Source organism: Nelumbo lutea, chromosome 2 (genome assembly GCF_056320005.1).
Source record: "Nelumbo lutea isolate HS-2025 chromosome 2, American lotus-T2T, whole genome shotgun sequence".
NCBI classification, from domain to species: Eukaryota; Viridiplantae; Streptophyta; class Magnoliopsida; order Proteales; family Nelumbonaceae; genus Nelumbo; species Nelumbo lutea.
The window spans coordinates 106,029,131-106,039,062 of record NC_142685.1 but is presented as its reverse complement, the minus strand read 5'-3'; the positions used below and the strand labels follow the sequence as shown (position 1 = coordinate 106,039,062).

Sequence of the window (9,932 nt, the reverse complement as noted above, 5' to 3'; positions counted from 1 at the left end):
CTCCAATGTGACATGAATCCATCCTATTGGCGAGCAAGTTCCGACTTGATGCTACTTAAAGTCCCATGGTCATCTGAGGTTGCACTGGATGCCAACATGGCGATGGATGACTAGCGAGAGTAATTGGTGATGAAATCTTTGAAAATCAATATTCTTTCATTAGAAATATACAAATTACTGATAACATCCTAATGGTAAATAAATGTGTAGACCAAGGCTGATAATACAACTTTATTTAGAAAAAGGCGTATGGTAGAGAATAGACTAGTACTACTTAAGCAACATTTTAAAGTGTGTTTTGCACAAAAACGGAGGAAAAGAACAAGCTCATTAGAAAAATTGGGGGGGGGGGGGGGGGAGCCCATTGATTGCATTCAAATGCATGGGGGAGAGATGTTGTCCATCCGATTCCTAGCCATTATTATCCAAGTAATAAGTAATAAGTTGGTTTGCTTCCGTGTAAATGTGTTTGACATGTATGTTGTTATGTTTTTCCTACTGTGGGTACATAGTGGTTACTAAGACTATTAGAGTATAGAAGGTGTCAAACTAACACTATATGGACACCGATAATAAATCCATAACCCATCACACGTTTATGATAAGTTCATCGCAGATCCGCGATGGTGATGAACTCATATTTGAAATGGGTCACGATAAACATCAGATAGTGTGAATTTGCAATAAACCTTAGACATATATAAACTTGCAATAAAGCTTAGATACACACGAATCTACGGTGATCTATAAAGATGTGCACAAATTCACGATGAACTTCGGAAACATGCAGAGTTGTCATGAACCTGAGACCGTTATAGAACCGTGGAATCACAATAGATCAGGAATAAATGTTGGTTATACGTGTGTTTTTAAATTATGCATGTGAGTTTAATGAAAGTATGTCTGCCAAACAATGGCATCACTCGCACCACATCAGTATAATAGGCTTGCACACGGAGAGAATCCAAAGGGATAGAATTCTCTAATAATGATCCATTATTATTCAAACAAAAGGAAATATTTTCTTTTCAAAAAGAAAAGATCATCTTTCCTAACAAGAAAGAACTTCTTCCTTGATAACCTTAACTTTCTCTCTATAAAAGGAGGAGAGACTTTTTCTCCAGGGGACAACATAATACAATATTGACCTAGGATTTCTAAGAGAGAAGAAACTCCATTCTCTATTCTCTTCCCCACATCCTCTCTCTTTCCCGCCACCATCTCCAAACCTTTGAAGACTAACCAACCCTTGCCTTACCATGGTGCTTACATTAGAATCTCTGGTTACCATCTCCGATCTCCGAGAATTTCATCGGGTGAGAGTTAAGGATGGTGGTTGAAAGAAAGATTTGCAGAGATTTATAGGGACCTTGTTTTAACCTCCTATTTGCCACCGTAATCAAGACGACAAGCCAATGTGGTCTCCTGTCACCACTTCCCACGATCGATTCCAGTCATGACAAGGCATCCGTCTACCTTCATCTTCCTTGGGCATCATTAGACAACGACCGCAGGATTGTCGTCATCATACCCCAACTCAACAAACACGAGCCTTCGACCTCCTACGATAACCACTATTGAGAACTCTAGATACACCAGATCCAATATGGAAACCTGGTTGATAAAGCTGCATCTAGTAGGAGTTCCCCAAATTTCATTAACAATGGCAACAAAAGTTCACGGTAGTGGGAGTCTTCTCGAACACCTTCCCCATCCCTTGGTTTGTTGTTTCCTTACCATCACTGCCACTATCAGATTCGTCTCTTTGACCCCATTTGAATACAGAGCACTATCTCACTACTACAACCCTTCCCACCCTTATCACAATCTCTCTCTCTATCTTTTTTTCCCTTTCTTCTTCTTCTTCTTCTTCTTCTTATTCGATCATTCCTTTCCCTACTGCCTGCTTCAACAAATGGAGAGGCATAGCTTCGTCGTCATAGAATGGAACATCAAAAGTCCGATGCACATGCCTGGTTCATTGCTGAATGAATTCCACATTTTTCTTGTCTATTCGATTATCATGCATCCTCTGCCTATTTTATTCTCTTCATTTATTTTTAATCATAAATCTACTTCTCTGTTTTCTATGTTTTGATTTTGGTCTTAGGAAGTTGCTAGATTGCCTAGTGATCATTTTTTATGCCGTTTTTTTTTTTCTTTTCTTTTGAGAATCTCTGTTATGGCGTATCTATCTTGCCTTCCGTGGTATTTGTAGCTAAAACGTATTGCTGGTATCTTAGATCAAATTCTTTGTTTTTCTTCGTTTTTAAGTCCACTTCTAGAAGTTGTTGGATCGCTTTGTGATAGACGTTTTGATTCTAGTATCGTCTCCATGTATTTTTTTTTATCTTCAATCTCTTGATTTTAGATCCACCACAGTGCTTTAAGGGGGGAGGGGGGGACTTTTCCCAGCCCTCAGATCTTATGACCTCTTTTTTCTTCTTTCACAAAAGTTGGCGTTGCCGAAGCCTATCCTTATCGTGCTTTTGTTTGGATTTGAGATATCACATTCTTGTAGCATCGTTCTCGTTCAAAAACAATTTGAGGTCAACCCGATCCAATGCCTTCCCAAGTCGTAGTTGATATATGCGGAGCCATCCCAAATTCGGTGGTATCTTAATTAGATCTGTTATTTTTCTTTTTGTATATATTTTTTATTTTGTTTACGGGATTCTTTCTTTTTGACTAATGCCATTGGAGCAATTTCCAATTCATTATGAGTAGACACGGTGCTTCAAATCGAGGAGTTAAGATGGTAGTCCTAAATTTTAATGGGGGACATAAATCATCTTCAACTCCAAAGGTACACACATGCGATAGTCTTGGATTTCCATCCAATTCCAATTCATTCATGTTTTCTTCAACTCCAAAGGTACACACATTCGACACTCCAAATTCTCATCAATATATTTTCATGTTCTCTGTTGCAACTTTGCTATCGATAGGCCTTTTAATTTTACCTTATTGCAAAAAAAAAAAAAAAGAATTTATCAGTAAGTTAATTTCATGTCCAAATAAATATTTCCAAATGTTATTCACCTTTTATGGTCCATCATGGAATAGCACCAATTTTCACTGCCCTTCGTCTCAAATTGTTTCGTATCATTTATTATGATCTTATATCCAGTTTATTAGGCATATGATGCTTGAATACTCTTCTGTTAAACTTGTTCATAATTTACACCATCAGCTTGATGTTGTATTTTTGTGTTGTCCATGGTTGTACAGAATTACGTCTTGTGGGGTTTTCATTGATTGTAAATTAAGAGTTGAATTGTACTTATGCTTATTTGACAACTTATTCCCATTACAATTAAAGTAGTTCAAGAGAAACCTCATCCCTGAACATGTTCAATTAATCATCACGGAGGATGACGGTGGTCTAACTATTTATATCAAGAGTTGTATATTTCCTTGTTGACTTTTGGTTATCAACTACTCTTGGTTTACTCAATGTTCCAAATCGGTCTTGATTTTTTTTCATTTTGGCACCGAAGCCATGAGATTTAGTCACTTTTACATATGTTGTTACTGACAGTTGCACCTTTTAAACTTCGAATTAGTGGCTGGAATTTCTCTTACTTGTTGATGATATATAGGTAAATCGATGTTATTGTGATGCTGACATCTTCGATAATACAAGTTTCTTATTTTTAGAGCCTTTAGATTTTTAACCAAGTATATTTGATGCTAGACTTTACTCAAAATGTACATGAAAAAAATATATAATAATAATAATAATTATATATAGTTATTTTCAAAAACACTTTCAATATCACTTTGTAAGATATGTAAAAAACCGTTATCATTTAGCTCCGAAGTTTTATTGTTGTTTTGTCAAATAGCAAGATTTTATCACTTAAGTGTTTCTCGATAGAAGACATTAAGGATAGGAATGGCAACAGGTAGGGTACCCATGCCATTGCCTTACCCATTCCCGAACATACCTATGTATCCCTGATTCCAAACATGTCCCAAACCCGTCTAACTTTTCCTCTCAATTTCCCAAACCCGTTAAACCCGTCCTGACCAGTCCCACCCATTAAACCCCTTGACCAAATGTTTTCTACTAAAAAAAAAAGTTTCTTAATGTGACTTAAACCCAGATCAATTAATAATAGCGACAAATCTCTTAGCACTACTTTAAGCCACTAATCCATCTCGCCTTTTATGTTATTTAGTGAAATAAAATAGATTTTATTAACTTTTGTGTTCATCAAAACAATCAATACGTATATATGATTAACAATTCCAACTAAAAAATAAAAGAAATAATATTTAAAAGTAGCATTTTATAAATAAATGAAATAAGCAATCTATCAAATCCAAATTTACATCAAATGATGATTTTAATCCCAAGAAATTTATAAAAATAAACTATTAATGATAGAATAATTATCTTAGTACTTAAAATTTATAAATTGTGCATGATATATAATATAATGGCTTTATATTTATGTATCCTTGGTATCAGGTATCGAATACCCTAAAGTCAAAACCCAAACCCACCCCAAACCCTATAGGGTTTTAATCTAAAATCCCAAACCCTATATGGCTTTAATCTAAATTCTCAAACCCTATAGGGTCTTGATAAACGGGTCCTATTAGGGATGGGATGGGTCGGATACCCAAAAATTCTCGCAAAATTTCCATCCCTAGCCAAGGATGGGGCTGAGGGCAACAAAGTAATTTCACTGATATCTGAGGCCGATGAGTCCAACCTATGAGTAGGAGAAGAGCACACGTCAGAGGCCTTGAGTGTTACACCAAGGGTAGAGACTCTGACGGTCAAGTTAGTCAGGTGCTTAGAGAGGGGTGGAGCTAGGCTTGAGACTTGAGATGAGGGCTCAAATCTTGGTCCTTAGAGCTTAGACGATGTCTCTTGAAAGGAGGAATGCAAGAGAGCAAGAATGAGGAAGATGGCTTTGCCTTAAGCTAGGCACCCCCCTTTTAAAGTTGACCTTGCCATAGAGTGGTTGGAGGTAGTTAGGAATAGATGGCCAAAATCTTATCTGGTCCATGCCACGTGGGGTCTTGCCACATGTGCCTACATCAGGTATGGTATACAACTTGTCTAGTAAAGTGTTGACCGTGGGTTATCTAAATAAAAAGAAGAGGTAAAATACAGAAACCTCCCCTTAAGTTTCTCATAATCATAAAAACCTCTCATGTAGTTTAATTTTAATAAATAACTATCCTGAACTTTTTAAAAAATCAATAGAAACCTCCATCCATCACTAACCTAGATGGAAAACGTATAAAGTTACAAAATTACCCCTAATAAATCATTAAGGCATCATTGAAAATATATTAAAATTGTAAAAATGCTTTCATTCGATTAACAACACTCTTGCGATTATATAGGTCTTTTTTTCAAAGCAAAAGAATAGAGTTTATACCCTAACACCACTAAACACTTGCAATGGCACCATCATTCAAAATATTCCATTTATCAAATGATATTTCCCATTTTTTTTGGCAATTGTTCTTCACTAGCCACTGTTCTTTACCGACAACTGTTCTTGACCAGTAGTTGTTCTTCATTTTCTACAATATCTCTACTTCCCCACTTGAACAATTTCTCACTAGAGCTTTTTTTTATCGTTTCTCTTGCTATTAGGATTGCATTTCACAAACAGATGCAAGTATTCTCATCAATACCACATGGAAAAATAACCAATGCTCTTAAGGACAAGAAATAAATCCCTCTATTGTGTTGTAACTTGTTAACATTTTCTTTTGAAGGTGTTACTAACATCATTGATGGCTTGTAAATGAGTAACCATCAGCCAACCGATAAGAAATTGGGGATCAAACAGAATAATGCTTTATCAAATCCCAAACCACAAATTTGATGAAGCCCACAAAAACCAAATCAGACATTCAATAAATGTCATTTCGTGTGACAGTCTGAGAAAATAAGATGCATTCAAAAGTTTCTATAAATACATAAAACCCAAAAGCAAAACAGGGGAAAAGTTGAACGGTGTAACAATTAGTTTTATTTCTGATATGCAATCAAAACCAAGAATTCATCATTTGGCATTTCACTAGAAAACCAATGTCATAAATCCAAGATGTGAGTAAAAGATTAGGTGGCCTTTAATTTGATTAACACATTTCTCAGCCAACCTTGCTGGTGAATAACAACCATTGGCAATAGTTCCCCTGTGCATAAACTAGAAATGTTGCCTCACTTCTCCACCAGAAAACCTCCGATGGTCGAATGTTGTTTCCCTTCTTGACTAGAGTAAGTTTCAAGGAGGAAAGAGCCAACGGTTTTTGAATTTTACCCATAAAATACATTGATAGTGGCGTTGTGGAATGAATGGTTTAAAGTATCGATACGATACGCATACGGGGCATACCGTATCGTATCTTTTGAAAACAATACGGTCTGAAATGCCTGCTTCCAGGTGTTTTAGACCCCCAATTTTTTTAATAATAAAAAACACGTTTTAAGCTTCCTAAAAACTAAACTTGGAAAAAAACTAAAAAAAAATATATGTTTTGACCGTTTCTAAGTACCGGTATGATATGGCTGAAATGTGTATCTTATCGATACTTTGAACCATGGTGGAATGATATTTTGATTTTAGCTATATAACCATGATATTTTGTGTGTTTGCATTTTTTTACTTTATTTTGATTCGATCATATCAATTGAACAAAGTTAAATCATTAAACTGTCTCTTGACTGTACAAAAAAGTTAGACAATTAACGAAGTTATTATAGGTAAGGTGGATGCGATTACGGGGTGGCAACTGAATTGGAGATCATGGTAACTGAGTGAGTGATCATAGTGAGAAAAGTTGGAGACTGTGGCAACTGAATTGGAGATCACGATTATCAAGTTGGAGATTGTGGTTTAAGTTGGAGATAGCAATGACCGAGTTGGAGATCACAGTGACTTCCGATGTTTGCTCAAAATTTGATTTTGCATCCTTTGAGCTAATTCCTTAGAAATCGTATTGGAACCAGAGACTAGTTATCACATGATTTTGCATCCTTTGAGCATGTGGCTAATTTGTTTCTAGAATATTTTCATGTTTGTTTCTTGTTTAAGAATACTCGCCTAGTTTCTAGAATATTCATTATTTGTGCTGAAATATTCAGCACTTAATGAACCAAATCGACTTAGTCATAGTTGGTCTAGTCGTGGTCCCCTCATCTGTAATGGTACTCAGGTCAATCCCCTTATACCAAGGTGGTGTTTGGCATCAATGCTGTTTTCTGAGAAAACGATGCCATATAGGTGTCACATCAAAAAAAGCGGTATACTTCAGAAAATAGCCTCTTATTTGGTGTCGTTTTTTTCAGAAAAAAATGTTACTTCAGACCATACATTGGAAAACAGTCCGTTACTGCCAGCGGTGCAATGATATGGCATTACTTTGAACGTTGAATAATATGACCAATGCTGAAAACGGCTCTACAGCATTGATACAGTGGCAATAAACAAAACCTGTACTATTTTCCTAGAAAACAGCCTATGTGGTAGCACCGTTTTCTGAGCTTACAACTCACACATACCCAACCTATGTGTTCCCCGCACCGATGCCAAAGACAGCTTTTGTATTATATGATCAACTACTGTTTCTTGCCTTTCTATCCTTCCAAGTCTACAAAGATTAAAGAATCATTTTCTACCGAAAAGGTGAAAAAGAAAGCTTATAAAGAATTACTCATCGATCTCTAAGTAAACGGTTCAAGATCCCATCCCATTTGTCATTGGTGAGACAACACTTTATTACCAATCGTCATCCAGTATTCTCTTTCTCAGTCATATTCTCATTCTACAGATTTCTTTAAACGTGCTATGGGACAGAAATACAGTTAACTTTGACACATGGGCGAGAAATTTCAATTTTGAAGCCTATACTAAGCAAATAAGCTCATGATTGACATATTTAATTTATTGGATCTGGACCAGATTCCCAATATCTAGTTCATGACTGCCCCCATCAATCCTATAAGATTACAAGAAATCCACATTTCATAGTACAGCAGTGGATTGATGTTAAGTGGCTGCAGCTTTTCTTGATAATAGTCTTAGTAGACAAGTGAATGGTGAGGATCAACGTTCTGAGATTGTTCGTGTACTATGAGCAACTTTTAAACATGAATGCATAAGGTGTGTTCAAATAGAACATACTTTGAAACATTTCAAGTGGGGCAAAAGGAATTGTTAAAATGGAGCAAATTACTCATGATTAGAATGAAAATAGCAAATATAGTGTTTTCTCAAATGCACTAATTATTGTTCTTTCTGACCATCCTCCATGTCTTGTCCTTCAAAAAATGCATCCATTCAAAAATTGATTAACAAACAGCAATTCTGAAAAGGTTTTCATGAACTGCATCAATCTATATTACAATTAATCAAAACCCATAAAAAAATTGTTGTCTTGATCCCATCTAATTTTCTATTTAAGCCACCCTCTTGTTAAACAGTTTTGTATGCCCTTAGCTTCAATCCGATTTGATGTACTTTTGTTATTTAGTGGAAATAAATAAAGTGCATGTTTGATTCATGTTGTTTGGTTTAATTCTGTGTAAGACCCTAAAACTGGACACTTATAGAGACTCGTGTTAGTTTTAAATATTTATAGCCGTTGGATAAGTCTAGGGAGATTTATCCTGCCAAGGCTGATACTGGTGTGCCACCAAGTGTTGGGATGGCCTGTCTCAGCCACCAGGGTAAGACCCGAGGCACATGCAGTATGGAATTACTTGAATCCTTTAACCGGACCAGATTTCCAGTGTTGCCCTGGACCTTGGAGACAGATGGGCAAAATTGGAAAGTTACACCTGACCCCTAGACTCAATTATGACATTTCATTAGGTGTCGGATCGGGCTGTCTTTGATATGCCAATCAGTGAGATCCTAAGATGGGAGTCAAAACCTGGGTATGTTGGGACAGTCTGAGAATTCATTTGAGTGGGTGATCATAGTGACAGGATCAGCCCATTTGTCGGACAAAGGGTAATGATCGGGAAAGGCACTCTCTCTGATGGAAACCAAACTGTCGGCAGTTGATTTCAATCGTTGGAATTTTGTTTTGCAAAATTAATATATTTATATATATATATATATATGCACGGTTTCAAAATGTTTGCAAATGGTTTTAATTCCCGGGATCCATGTGAGTGGAGAGTGCGGCACTGTTCCTTGCAGCCGAGGGAGAGGTCCTCTCTTGTCGGGCAGTGTTTGATCATTAAGGGCTGAGAGGTTAAGTGTAATACCATTTAGGGTAGTACCTGATGGGCTAATCTTGCACCTGCCCACAGTCCCTGGGTTTTTATAAGATGGTTTGGCCCAGGGACCACTTAATGTAAGTGTTGGGCCCATAGGGTCCATATGATGGGCTTAGGGGTTTACTGAGTCTTTCAGTGAATTCGGCTGGGCCTTGTATTAAAGGCTGGGCCGAACCCATGTGGCTGGTGTGTAGATCAATGCTTGGGTCCCACACCATACAAAGAAGCCCAACTAGGCAGCAGATTGGAAACTAGTTAAACACTGAGCATGTAATGGGCCAAAAGCCCATTTCGAGTTAGGCTGATATGATCACCCATCTATGGGGCGAATCTGAGATTAATGTTAGTAAAAGGATTGGGCCTTTAACCTTATCCACTCTAGGAGACCAAATTCAAATTAGATTTGAATCTGGTAACCTCTTGATAAGATCAGGAGTAAACTAACTTAATCTGTAGATAGGATTAAGATAATCCCCTATCCAAATACAAATTTGGATTGGGATAACCCCTAATTAGAAGGTTTCTTAATCAAGAAGAAAGGAGGAGAAAATCCAAGAGAAAATACATCAGAATTCGAACTAGGGTTTTGGTGAAAGAAAACTCCCTACGAGTTGAGATTAGATCTCATTCATACTCCAGAGAGAAGAAAAGCAGTTCAGCCATCTTCGTC

At 36.8% G+C, this 9,932-nt stretch overlaps 1 long non-coding RNA gene across 1 annotated transcript; it reads left to right on the top strand.

Moving 5' to 3' along the window:
• The first annotated feature begins 1,297 nt into the window (after nt 1-1,297).
• Nucleotides 1,298-7,344, top strand: LOC148872536 (uncharacterized). The gene is made up of 2 exons (XR_016107749.1): nt 1,298-2,875; nt 6,740-7,344. It is a non-coding gene; the product is annotated as an uncharacterized LOC148872536 (long non-coding RNA).
• The last annotated feature ends 2,588 nt before the right edge of the window (nt 7,345-9,932 follow it).